This window comes from Pongo abelii, chromosome X (genome assembly GCF_028885655.2).
Source record: "Pongo abelii isolate AG06213 chromosome X, NHGRI_mPonAbe1-v2.0_pri, whole genome shotgun sequence".
Lineage (NCBI taxonomy): Eukaryota > Metazoa > Chordata > Mammalia > Primates > Hominidae > Pongo > Pongo abelii.
Genome location: NC_072008.2, coordinates 146,608,291 through 146,622,553, shown reverse-complemented (window position 1 = coordinate 146,622,553; position 14,263 = coordinate 146,608,291). Strand labels below are relative to the sequence as shown.

Sequence of the window (14,263 nt, the reverse complement as noted above, 5' to 3'; positions counted from 1 at the left end):
TTTTTTCAGGAAAAAGCAGCTCCTCAATTTGGTGATTTTTTGAAGGTTTTTCTGTGTCTCTATCTCCTTCAGTTCCACTCTGATCTTGGTTATTTCTTGCCTTCTGCTAGCTTTGGGGTTTGCTCTTGGCTCTATAGTTCTTTTAGTTGTGATGTTAGGTTGTTAATTTGGGGTCTTTCTAATAGCTTTTTGATGTGGGTATTTAGTGCTAAAAATTTCCCTTTTAACACTGGTTTTGCTGTACCCCAGAGATTCTGGTACATTGTCTCTTTGTTCTCATTAGTTTCAAAGAACTTCTTGATTTCTGCCTTAATTTCATTATTTACCCAAAAGTCCTTCAGAACCATGTTGTTTAATTTCCATGTAATTGTATGGTTTTGAGTGATTTTCTTAGTCTTGACTTCTATTTTTATTGTACCGTGGTCCGAGCATGTATTTGGTATTATTTCAGTTCTTTTGCATTTGCTGAGAATTGTTTTATGTCAAATTATGTGGTTAATTTTAGAATATGTGCCATGTGGTGATGAGAAGAATGTATATCCTGTTGTTTTGGGGTGGAGAGTTCTGTAGAGGTCTATCAGATTCACTTGGTCCAAGGTTGATTTCAGGTCCTGAATATCTTTGTTAATTTCTTTGCCTCATTGATCTAATACTGTCACTGGAGTGTTGAGGTCTCCCATTATTACTGAGTGGGAGTCTATGTTTCTTTGTACATCTCTAAGAACTTGCTTTATAAATCTGGGTTCTCATGTGTTGGGTGCATATATAATATATTTTTTAGATAGTTACGTCTTTGTGTTGAATTGAACCCTTTACCATTATGTAATGCCCTTCTTTGATCTTTGTTGGTTTGAAGTCTGTTTTGTCTGAAATTAAGATTGCAATCCCTGACTTTTTCTGTTTTCCATTTGCTAGGTAGATTTCCCTCCATCCCTTCATTTTGAGCCCCTGGGTGTCATTACATGTGAAATGGGTCTTTCAAAGATAGCATAGCATTGGGTCTTGTTTGTTTGTTTGTTTGTTTGTTTTTAATCCAGCTTGCCAGTCTGTTCCTTCTAAGTGAGGCATTTATTTCATTTACATTCAAGGTTAGTATTGATATGTGTGGATTTGATTTTGTCATTTTGTTGTTAGCTGGTTATGATGTTGGCTTGTTTGTGTGGTTGCTTTACAGTGACACTTTCAACTTTTTTTCATCACAATGAAAATAACAAAAGCAACACACAGCTTTACAAAAACAAATTTTTATTAGAAAGCAGTAGAATCTGAGCAGGAAGACAGTACAAAGAATGTAAACGGTGTAAACATCACTACGTTCAGCTCAACCTGATTGAATGCCGAAAGACAACTCTAAATGCTCTATGTGCCCTTACTAGCAAACTACATGAATTCTATTTTATACAGAAAATACACTCTAATTTTAATTAGGTGAAAGTATTTTATCAAAGTCAAACCCAGCGCCAAATACTGGCATCATCACAAACAACTGTAAGAATGCTGCTATCCCTGCTAAAACTGGTTTGTTCAATAGCAGCATCACATTTATGATGAGTTAGTGTTGTACATTTGGCTTTATGAGGATCTTAAACTTCTGAATTTCAAACATAAAGTTTTCCAACTTGATTGCCCAATGCAAGCATCTTTTGCCAGAAATTCATAGAAAATCTCATGTACCAAATATCACAGTGGCTACAATCAAATCACCTAAGAATAGTCACATTCGACTCGCCAGGTTGAATTGTATTATCACCTTCCATTTTGCCAGGTTTCCAACACAACTGCATTTTCACAAGACTTAGAAAGTATCAAATCACCTAACCATCACACATGATCAACATAATTCCTGTGTACGTCTCTGATAGAAAAATCAGAAAATGGATTTTCTGAGAATTAAATGGCCTGTAAGTTTTATTTGGGTTATAATCATAAGATTTCCTAATTGAATTCATCATTCTCTTTGAATTGATCCACCAAAGTTTGAGTGATCCATATCACAGGACATTATTTTTTCACCCAAAAGATCACAACCAGTGCTTAGAACTTCAACTCTGTGCCCTTCTATGCTTCCAAATATTGCCACCAGTGTGTCCATTTGGAAATTCCATAATCATAAAGCATGATCTTTACTTACTGACAGGAGTAGATTTGGATCTCTAGGGTGGAATTTCAGCTCATTGATAGCATTTCCGTGGCCAACATAGTGCTTTTTACACTGCGATGTTATGGGACTAATCATCCCAATTATGCTTCTATTGCTATCATAGGTCAATGTGCAAGTGTAAAAGTTTTTGTCAGCATCAGCATCCACATAAGATTGCAACAACCGAATTTCTCCTTGTCAATGACATTCATACAAGGTAACTCTGTTGCTTCCTACAGTTGCAAACAGTAATGGATCTTCTTCTTTACTGTGCCAATTAAATTGAACTCCAAACAGTGGTTGGTTATGATCTTCCTTGAGACTATTTACACATTTGAAAGCATATTTGCATTTCTTCGACTTCCATTTTCCCTTTCCCCAACTTTGCCTTCCAGGTGCATTTGGCATGTTTGTAGGTGTATCAGGGTGTTCAGTGATTGTACCATTTTCTACTGACAGCGTCATCATTGTCCTCTCCAGAGAGGTGAGGGTTGCTGGTCTCGTCACTGCTCAGCTTCTGCTTCTTCACTGCAGGCATGTCTAATCCCATCAGCACAGTTGACATTTCCCTCTCTTTTTAGTTGTTTGAGGGACCTCCACACTGTTCTCCATAGTGGTTGCACTAATTTACATTGCCACCAACAGTATAAAAGAGTTCCCTTTTCTCCACACCCTCGCCTGCATTTGCTATTGCTTGTCTTTTGGATATAATCCATTTTAACTGGGATTAGATGATATCTCACTGTAGTTTTGATTTGCATTTCTCTGATAATCGTGATGTTGAACACATTTTCATATGCCTGTTTGCCATTTGTACATCTTCTTTTGAGAAATGTCTATTCAAATCTTTTGCCCATTTTTTGATCACATTATTAGACTTTTTCCTATAGACTTGTTTGAGCTCCTTATATATTCTGGTTACTAATGCCTTGTCAGATGGGTAGTTTGCAAATATTTTCTCCCATTTTTTGGGTTGTCTCTTCACTTTGCTGATTGCATCCTTCTGCTTTGCAGAAGCTTTTTAACTTGATGTGATCCCATTTGTCCATGTTTGCTTTGATTGCCTATGCTTGTGAGGTATTGCTCAAGAAATCTTTGCCCAGACCAATGTCCTGGGAAAAGGACATTGTCCCCAATGTTTTCTTGTACTAGTTTCATAGTTTGAGGTCTCAGACTGACGTCTTTAATTCATGTTTATTTTATTAATCCATGTTTATTTTATTTTTGTATATGGCAAGAGAAAGGGTCCAGTTTCATTCTTCTGCATATGGATATCCAGTTTTCCCATCACCATTTATTGAAAAGACTGTCTTTTCCCCAGTGTATGTTCTTGACACTTTTGTCAAAAATGAGTTCACTGTAGGTGTGTGGATTTGTTTCTAGTTTCTCTATTCTGCTCCATTGGTCTATGTGTCTGTTTTTATGCCAGTACCATGTTGTTATAGTTAATGTAGCTCTGTAGTGTAATTTGAAGTAAGGTAATGTGATTCCTCCAGCTTTGTTCTTTTTGCTTAGGATAGCTTTGGCTATTCTGAGTCTTTCGTGGTTCCATAAAAATTATAGGATTTTCTTTTTTATTTCTGTGAAGAATGTCATTGGGATTGCATTGAATCTGTAGATTGCTCTGGGTACTATGAATATTTTAACAATATTGATTCTTCCAATCCATGAACATGGAATATTTTTCCATTTTTTGGTGTCTTCTTCAATGTCTTTCATCAGTGTTTTATAGTTTTCATTATAGACATCTTTTACTTCTTTGGTTAAATTAATTTCTAGGTTTTCAATTCTATGTGTGGCTATTGTAAATGCAATTGCTTTTTTGTTTCTTTTTCACATTGTTCCCTGTTGGCATATAGAAATGCTACTGATTTTTGTATGTTGATTGTGTATCCTACAACTTTAGTGAATTTATTTATCAGTTCTAGTAGGCTTCTTGTGGAGTCTTTAGGTTTTTCCAAATATGTGATCCCATCATCAGCAAACAAGGATAATTTCACTTCTTCCTTGCCAATTTGGATGCCCTTTATATCTTTTTTTTTTTTTTTTGTCTGATTGCTGTAGCTAAGACTTCCAGTATTATGTTGAATAACAATGGTTACAGTAGGCATCCTTGGCATGTTCCAGATCTTAGAGGAAAGGCTTCCCATTTTTCCCCAAGCAGTATGGTACTATCTGTGAGCTTGCCATATACAGTTTTTATTATGTTAAGTTCTCTCTATCCTCAGTTTTTTGAGGGTTTTTATCATGAAGGGATATTGAATTTTATTAAATGCTTTTTCAGCATCAATTGAAATGATCATTTTGTTTTTACCCATCATTTTGTTGATGCGATGTATCACATTAATTGATTTGCATATGTTGAACCATCTTTGCATCTCAGGGTCAAACCCCACTTGGTCATCGTACGTGATATTTCTAATGTATTGTTGAATTCGGCTTGCTAGTATTTTGTTGAGGAGTTTTGCATCAATATTCTTCAGAGATATTGGGCTGTAATCTTCTTTATTTGATGTGTCTTTGCCTGGTTTTGGTATGAGAGTAATACTGGCCTTATAGAATGAGTTTGGAAGAATTCCCTCCTCCTCCTCTATTTTTCAGAATAGTTTGAATAGGAGTGGTATTAATTCTTCTTTAAATGTTTGGTAAAATTCGGCAGTGAAGCCATCAGTTTCCAGGCTTTTTTTTTTTTTTTACTGGGAGACTTTTTATTATAGCTTCAATCGCATTACTTGTTATTGGTCTGTTCAGGTTTTGTATTTCTTCATGGTTCAATCTTGATAGGTTGTATGTGTCTAGAAATGTGTCCATTTCTTCTAGATTTTCCAATTTATTGGCATACAGTAGCTCATAGTAGCCACTAATGATCCTTTGAATTTCTGCAGTATCAGTTGTAATGTCTCCTTTTTCATTTCTGATTCTATTTACTTGGATCTTCTCTCTTTTTTTTTTCTTAGTCTGGCTAAATGTTTGTCAATTTTGTTTAACATTTCAAAAAATCAACTCTTGTTTCATTGATATTTTGTACTTTCTTAAAAATTTCAATTTTATTTATTTCTGCTCTGATCTTTATTTTTTATTTTCTTCAACTAATTTTGGGTTTGATTTGCTCTTGCTTTTCTAGTTCTTTAAGTTGCATTATTAGATTGTTTGTTTGAAATTTTTTCTCTTTGTTGATATAGGCATTTCTAGCTATAAACCTCCCTCTTAGTACTGCTTTTGCTCTATGCCATAGGTTTTGGTATATTGTGTTTGCATTATCATTTGCTTCAAAAATTTTTTTCAATTTCCTTATTAACTTCTTCATTGACCCACGGGTCATTCACGAGCATATTGTTTAATTTCCATGTGCCTGTGTAGTTTTGAAAATTCCTCTCATTATTAATTTCTAGTTTTATTCCATTGTGGTCAGAGAAGATGCTTGATATTATTTCAATTTTTCTTTTAAGACAGGGTCTCACTGTGTCACCCAGGCTGCAGTGCAACAGTGTAATCATGACTTACTGCAGCTTCAACTTTCCAGGCTCAGGTGATCTGCCCACCTCAGCCTCCCAGATAGTGCAGACTACAGGTGTGCACTATCACACCTGGCTATTTTTTTGTATTTCTTTGTAGATATGAGGTTTTGCTATGTTGTCCAGGCTTGTCTCAAACTTCTGAGCTCAAGTGATCTGAGCGCCTGGGCCTTCCAAAGTGCTGGGATTGCAGGTGTGTGTGACTGCACCTGGCCTATTTCTATTTTTTCAACATTTTATAACTTGTTTTGTGACCTAACATGGTGTATCCTTGAGAATGATCCATGTGCTGAGGAAAGGAATATGTATTCTGCCTCCCTTGGATGAAATGTCCTGTAAATATCTATTAAATCCATTTGGTCTGTAGTGCAGATTGAGTCTGATGTGTCTTTGTTAATTTTCTATCTGGAAGATCTGTCCAGTGCTGAAAGGCTGAAAGTGGGGTGTTGAAACCTTCAGCTATTATTGTATTGGTGTCTATGTCTCTGTTTAGCTCTAATAATATTTGTTTTATATATCTGGGTGCTCCAGTGTTTTGTGCATATGTATTTAAAAATTGTTATATTCTCTTGCTGAATTGACCCCTTTATCATTACATAGTGACCTTCTTTGTCCCTTCTTATAGTTTTTGCCTTAAAAGCTATTTTTTTCTGATATAAGTAGAGCAACTCCTGCTCTTTCCCATGATTTTAAGCCCTTGATGGTAGCTGCTGCTGCTGCCGCCGCTGCTGCTGCTACCAGCCCTGCTCACTCTCTAGGCCACAAAGTAAATTGATAGGTCTTTAAGACTACACAGAAATCAAAGAGGTGGATCAGGGCCTATATGAGCTGAAAAGAAATGGCCTTGTCAGTGGGCAGCTTCCAGCTCATGTGTCCGGTTTTTGTTTTTGTTTTTGTTTTGATCCAGTCTGATTAGCAACGGAGCTGAAGCATGAAACTAGATCTTCCAATTTTAAATCCAGTTTTATATATGACAATAATTTTTGCATGGAGTCTATAATCTAGACCTGAAGACAATTCCCAAAAGAGTTATTAAAGTTATTTGATAGCTAGCATGGATAGGAATAGTGTATAACCATTCAGGATGAATACTTAGAAGAACAGCATTTATTTAGATAAGATTCAAAAAGTGTTACCTCTGTCTGAAAGTTAGCTTTGCTACTTTACAATCACATTTATACTCAATTACCTGAATTGGATTGTGGGTTTGTATCTCTAGCCATTCCTTCCAGAGACATCCTTTTCTTCATTATCCTGGGGATCTGCGACCTTCATCAACAGCAAGAGTAGACATGCCACTCACTTCAGAGTGGTTTCCATCACTAATGCTTCCAGTCTGGGATTGTCATGCTAATAATTACAATCTCGTGTACTTTAAGGTTTATGAAGCACTTTTCAACATACGTTTTCTTATTATATCCCAGAGTATTAGACAACTGAGTGGGGTCCAGGTAGAGTTTTTAGATTTGAATCCAGTTAGCAGATGAAGAAAATCAGAAGAGAGATAATTTTCTCAAGGTCCCACAAGCAGTCAGTGGCTGAGCCATGATTGGAATTCACGTCCCCCAATTTTAAATCCTGTGCTCTTCTACCACCCTCATGAGAAGGTAGTGCAGGTCCCTTGTCTCCTTGCATGGAGAGGTGTGCATGCATAGCAATTTTGTCTATCCTTTTTCTCCACAATACTGCAATAGGTCTTTTCTGGGCTGCATTATGACTTTCATTGATCCTAAATGCTTATTACTTTATGGGTCTCTTCCTCCATAAAAATATAAAATGCACCCACCACCGGAGCATCCAGATATATAAAAATATAAAACTTATGTTTTACTACTGCACTGTTATAAAGATGAGTATGTTTTATTATATACTAAAACATTTTCTTTGATGTAATAGTCCAAAGTTTTTCTTCTGATTTTAAAATAAATTAAGACATTTTCATGAGTTTCTAAAATTATTGTGGACACTAGGCTTTGTGCCTACTGTTTTTAATGGAGAAGAGGGCCCCGGATATTTTTCTGGACAGAGTGAGGCAGTAAGAATAGGAAGACTTACTAGAGCACTTCATAACCTGAAATTTATGGACAACCTGAATCACTGAAATCAATTAAGTGGTATAGAAAATTCTGGACATATGTAGAGGTGTGCATTTTTCTGAGGTAAGCATGCATAGTTTACATTAGATTCTCAAAGGGATCTGTTTTCCAAAAACAGATTAAGAAAAAGGAGACCATCTATTGTAGTGAAGGTGTACTAAGGAATCCCATGCCAGGTCTTTTTGAGATAACTCAACCTCTGTATTTTTATGGACTATAGAGGCAGTTTCATAGGTTTAGATGCTCCTTGACTCAAGCATAGGTACTGCCCCCCCGATCCCCACCCCTCAACACACACGGTCAAATCTTGAACTCTGTCCTAACAGCCCTGAAAGATTGGTCAGGTGAAGAGAACTGTACCTTTGGAGTTAGTCTCCAGGACCCCAGGATTAAGCCTCAAGTCTATCCCTTTATCCACCAACTTCTGAGACTAGTGCTCTGGGTAAGGAAAGAATTCACCCTGAAGCACGAAAGATCCAAAGGCCATGTGCTTTGGCTGGGGACAGTGGCTGATTGTTGGCAGAAGTAAGACATCGGGTGGTGTCACTTAAATGCCCTCAAGCCAGCCCTTGGCAACTTGTCCCAAATTTTTCAACAGAAGGCTCTGTCAACTAAAAGAGCCACAACACCCTTTACGAAGCTAATAAAGAGCTGCAAACATTGGCAGGAAGAGAACCCACCCACACACTGGCAAGAGCAACAGCAGTGATGAGAAGAGCCCTGCAAAGGCTAAAGAACATGGGTACAGAAGTGGCAGCTGCTAATCAGGACCAGCAGGAGGCATAGAGGAGAGTGACTTTGATGCCAGTTGCAGAATAACATAATAATGCCCACCATTACAAGAAAGGGGTACAGCCTGGAGGGCTTGGGGGCCATTAACTCTCCCATAGTACGAGGGCTCAGAGCCCCACTCCCACCCACAACCCAATGGAATACCCACGTGAGAACAGCAGCAGTGGCAGCAGGCAACCCCGCAGGAAGAAGGATTTTATCACTGACATTGTTTAGGATGGCTAGCACATGATGAGCATGAAAAGCAGACAGACTTTGAGTCAGTTTTATTATTGTTTTTAAATTCACCACAGGCAGTGCCGCCCTCTCCTCCTTATTGCCTGCACCTGGGGTGGAACTCTCCCACCACTCTCCCCCACTTGGCACAACATCGCCCCAATCACTAGGGCCTGAGAAATAGTGATGAAATTAGCCTCCTACTATTGACAGATTGCAAAATAACTCTGGCTCTCCTGGAGGGAAGGCCATCCATTTGTAGTTCTTCCCACATAGGCCCTAGGAAGCAAGTAGGCAAAGGCAGAAAATGCTAAGTCAAGTCCTGGATGGAGTGATGGCAGCCAGTATCCCACAGCTAGAGAGAATTCCTTTCTGTTCTACTCTTGTAGCTTGCTTCAAATACAAAGGGCATTGATCCATGTGGGCTGCAGAAAACACTTCCATATGGGCACAGTATTAGATGCTTGGGTCTTCAAGTGCTTAAAGTGAATGGGAAATGTAGAGTAGGCCTTTCATAATGTACCATTCCAATTATCCCACCATTTTGGGGGCAGGGGGGTCCAGGATTGACCCTTCTTTTTACCCTAATTAAGATCTCACGTAGAAGTTTCTTCTAATTTGTGGGAGAAATACCTGCTTACCTTGTTTGCCTTTTTCTTCTATTAAAGCTGTATTCCCTCCTGTCTTTACACTGCTTTTCTGCTCTAGCCTCACCTTGGAAAGTTTCCTTTGCGGAGTCTATTTAAATGAATGCTGTGTCTCTTTCACTCATACACCAAAAACTTAGAAATCTGGTCTTTTCATTTCAGAAGGATATTTGGGGGTGGGAGGGGAAATCTCATTAGCTTGTCAGTCAAATGTATATTTGCAAACACGGTGCACATCAAACAATACAGACTTGGATAGGAAACAAATGTATTGTGCTCATTAAATTATTAGTATTATTATTTTTACGAAAAGGAATGCCTGAGAAAACAAATGCATTTGGGTGTGTTCAACTACTCTTAGTTTTATAATAGGATTTACTCTTTTCTTTTTAAAAATTCCTGTTCTTCAAACTTGTAAAAATAATAAATCGTTTATTTCCATGTCCAACTTGATTCCCTAGTGTTTGATTACTGTTTCACCAAAAGGAAAATAAATACAATGTGTGCTATTAAAGTAATTCAGTGCAAATTGGGCATAACACAAAATTACATTATTAACAGCTGTTAAATGACTATAAAATGTAATTAGACACACTCAATTCACTACTCATGAACTGCACCTGATTTCTAAAATATCAATTTAGAACTTTGATTATTCATGACAAAAGAGAACATACTTAGATTTTAGGTTTAAATTCCTGATAATGGATGTATTCCCCTATGACCTTTTCTGGGATTCCAAATAAGAGGAGGAGGAAAGAGTTGTTTAAGCGCAGGAGGGGGATTGTGAGTTATCATGTGGGTGTCGGCAGGTTCCCACTGAATCCCTGCCAGCTGCAGTGAGGCATGAGTGCCTTGGTTAAATTTTAACTCTCTGCTTGCAAAGAAGCAACAAAGCCCAGCACTGATACTTCTATTCTAGATGTTTACGACTGTTGCTTTTCTTGATTCCTCAATTTCTTGGCTGCCTTTTCAATGTATCCTGTTAATTTGCTTAATAAAAATAAATAAAATAATGCCAGCCAAAAAGTATGGGGATATTCATTCTGCACTTTCCTCCTCCAAGGCAGGATGGAGGCAACATGTCCAATATATGCTTTGGGATCCCATGGGAACATAACTGGTTCTCATTGCAAACTCCTTACTCTAGTCACCCTGGCTTTTCCTACTCTGCCCCTACCTACCTTCTCAGTCTGATTTCCAGCTTCTCCCCTCTCTAGCCAAGGCTACCTGCTATTTACCCAAATGTGCCTTGGGTAGATTACTTTCCCCTTTTCATAGTCCTCTCTTTCCTTCAAGCTACAGTTCCACATGCACATTTCCTTCTTGGAGCTTTAACTAACCCCCCAATGAGAGGTCCGCTTTTCTTCATCAGATCCCCTGGAGCCTCAGCCTGAGCCTCTTCTATGATAGTTGCTACACTGTTTTCTGATGAGAGGTTGGTATTGCACAGTGGTTTATAGTATGGGCTCTGGAGTCAGACAAAATTGGGTTTCAATCTTGGTGCTTCTAATCTCTCGTGGTGTGATTATGAGAAAGTTGCATCACTTCTCTGAGCCTCAGTCTCATTATTTATAAAATGAACACAATAATAGTTTTATTTCCTCATTCTCAAATCATGAGGACATGAGAGTTTTAGAATTCAAAGATTTGGGGATTTTAAATGGTATAGTGCACATTTTGTATGCTACAAAACACTCCTCAGAAGGGATACTGCCTTGAAAGCAAACACCTTGGTACTTCTACAGTGAAACAACTGAATAATTACACAAAGTAGGTTAAAATGAAAAAGAATCTCATGTCAGTTCAGGTCAGCTTTTACTGCCAAATTGGTTCTGGAAAAAATCATATGAATCAACTTTGGGTTGTTAAAAACTTTGTACTTTAGAATTGTAGATAAAAGACTGTGGACTTGTGAGGGTTAAATAAAATATGTGTAACACTTGACATAGTGCTGGCACATAATAAATGCTTAATGAAATTAAGCTGTTGTTACATGATCATTTGTGTACTTGGCTTTAACTCCCTATTGTCAGCGAGCTCTTGGAGAGGAAGAGGTTTTGTCTTAAACGGCCAACCCCTTGCATTGAATTGTACTTTGTAGGTGCTCAATAAATGGTCTTTGGGAGAAAGTCATCATCACATTGCTTAAATACATTTCCAGTTACAGAAATGTAGAGCCTTGTAAATGGCTATAATCTAAAGATTAGATCTGAATTCCTCCAAATAAAGCTTACAGTCTGGGCCACCAAGAAGTAAAATATGTCAAAATAAAGTCACATGGATTTTCACAAGGAGAGTTACATTGCTTAGTCTCTCACAACAATCATGCAAACCTGATCAGCTTTCACACAGACTGGGAAAAGAATGCAGTTGGGGGCAAGCACACTATCCACAACCTAGCAGGAACCAAAGCAAGGGCAAGAGAGAGGTGTTTGATCCAGAGGTCATGTGAAGCCCGAGTGGGAACTGAGAGAAAATAGCTGACTCCTGGGTGGGATGAGCACTTTGGTGGCATGAGTTGGTGGTCTGAGGGCATTCACCCTCCAAAGGCAACCAGCACAATCAAGACTAATTGGTCTTTGTTGGCAGCCTCAATGCAGTCCCCAATCTGAATAGGTCTCCTTCCCTCAGGCTGACACCCCTAGGAGGATTCAGCACTTCTGAGTAATTTGGCCAAGCCTAACCTGAAGTAATAAAACTTTTAGAGCCTTTCCAAGATCTTTCTACAGGAAAGAAAGATTCTGCAGGCAGATTAGAGGAGCTTTTCTTCCCTCAGCATAGGTTATGGCCTCAATGAACCCCATTTAGGATATTCATACAGATGAAGGGAGAATAGATCCCTAAGGAGAAAAATGAGCTGCCTTCTACACTGGTTGAGATATAGTTTATTGAATGGCAGGTCACTTCGCTTGGATGATCAGCCATTTGTCATATGTAACTGGAGGCCTCTGAGAAACCGGGACAGGGAATGTGAAAGGAATCAATGGGAGTTCTGGCCCAAGAGAAACATTTGCCAGCATGAATTCATTCACTAACTTCTCTAAACTCTGCTTTTGCCTTTTAGCCTCAAGGCCACTCCTGAGTTCAAGATGGTCTCAGTGTAGGAACTAGTCCTAATAACAGGCCATAGGGTCTGCCAAGAGCTAGCCAGTGCAGGGTCTTTGCTCCTGAAATACTTCCCACAAAGGCAGTCATACCGAAAAGAGGATCTTTAAGTGCATGAGATGGGTTAGATTCACTTTGAAATGATGGTCTCATATCAAAAGATATGCCTGGAAAGTAACAAGCCTGGATGCTGCTGTTTTAATTTCAATAAATGTAAGTGAACCTATACAGCTCATAGGGGGTCTGGCCAGTTATCACAGTGATACTGACACTGTTGAAAGTATTTTTGAGACCACTTTTTGGGGACTACCTTCAGAGTGTGCACTATATTCTTAAGAATCTCTTCAATGGTGACAAACCTATATCTTTGTGGGGTGAATTTGATTTTTGGAAAGAGCCATAAATTACCCCAAAGCAAAAATCAAGTAGGTAGCCTAGGACATACCATTTAAACATAGAGTAATGCAACCATAAAAGTGAAAGAAATAATGGTATTTGCAGAAGCTTGGATGGAGTTGGAGACCATTATGCTAAATGAAGTAACTCAAGAATGGAAAACCATATATTGTATGTTCTCACTTATAAGTAGGAGCTAAGCTATGAGGACAAAAAGGCATAAGAATGATATAATGGACTTTGGGGACTCAAGGAGAAGGGAGGAAGTAGGTGAGAAATAAAAGGCTACACGTTTGGTGCAGTGTACACTGCTTGGGTGACGGGTGCACCAAAATCTCAGAAATCACCACTAAAGAACTAATCCATGTAACCAAAAACCACCTGTTCCCCAAAAACTGTTAAAATAAAAAAACAAACAAAAACAAAACTAAAAACATAATAAAAATAGAGTAATGAAGAAGCAATGCTTTTCTCAGGGACTAACCCTAAAGGGAAAAGAATCAACTTTCACTGAGCACCTACCACATGCCAGTTACCTTTATAAGACCTTAATCTTACTTCATCTTTAAAATAACTGTCTTAAGGTATTAATACTCTCATGTATAAAATGGGGCTCAGAGAAGTCAAGTACCTTCAGCAACGTCACACAGATCATTGGTGCAGAGCTGAGATTGATGGCCATTTCTTCCATTCGTCTGCAAGCCAGAGAGTGTTCTTTCTGTTATACCACACTGCCTTCTTTGAAGGTCATTAAAAGGATAAAAAAGGGTGATCCTTCCCATCTTGATACACTCACAAAATTTGTTTCTCATTTTCACACCAAATAAAATAAAGTGGAAATACATATAAGTTATTTGTTTTGAGATAGGAGAATGCCAGGAAAGTTAGGAATGAATCAGGCATTTGTAAATCAGAGAACTTTAGATGCTGAAGAAGAGCTTTTTGTTTAAAGAAACCCTGGTAGTTATTTGATAAATGTAATAATTCTGATGGAAATGACTTATTTTTCCTAGTTAACCTATATTTTAACTTCCAAGTACAACTGGCAGTGGTGGTGGCCCCCAGGGAGTTTACATTCTAGTGGGGTGGACAGAATCCCCCTACCTCAAAATCAAGTAAACAGATAAAAAAGGAACCAACAGATAATTGCAAGTTCTAATGGTCTATGAAGAAAACAAGTAAGAGGCTGAGATAGAGAATAATAGGGGCATACCTACTTCAGGCCTCTCTAAGGCAGGACAGGATGGCACATGAAGTGTGGGGCCAAGAGCATTCCAGACAGAGGAAACAGTGTGCGCAAAGGCCTCGAAGCCAAAAAGAGCTTGGTATGTTCAAGGAACAGAAAAAGGCCAA

General features: G+C 38.3%; 1 long non-coding RNA gene and 1 pseudogene across 1 annotated transcript in view; both read right to left on the bottom strand.

The window, feature by feature from the left end:
• LOC129053083 (uncharacterized) overlaps positions 1–14,263 on the bottom strand; it is a 365,830-nt gene that overhangs the window by 59,024 nt on the left and 292,543 nt on the right. The window lies entirely within an intron of this gene.
• LOC100451452 (polycomb protein EED-like) lies at positions 1,449–13,692 on the bottom strand (annotated as a pseudogene).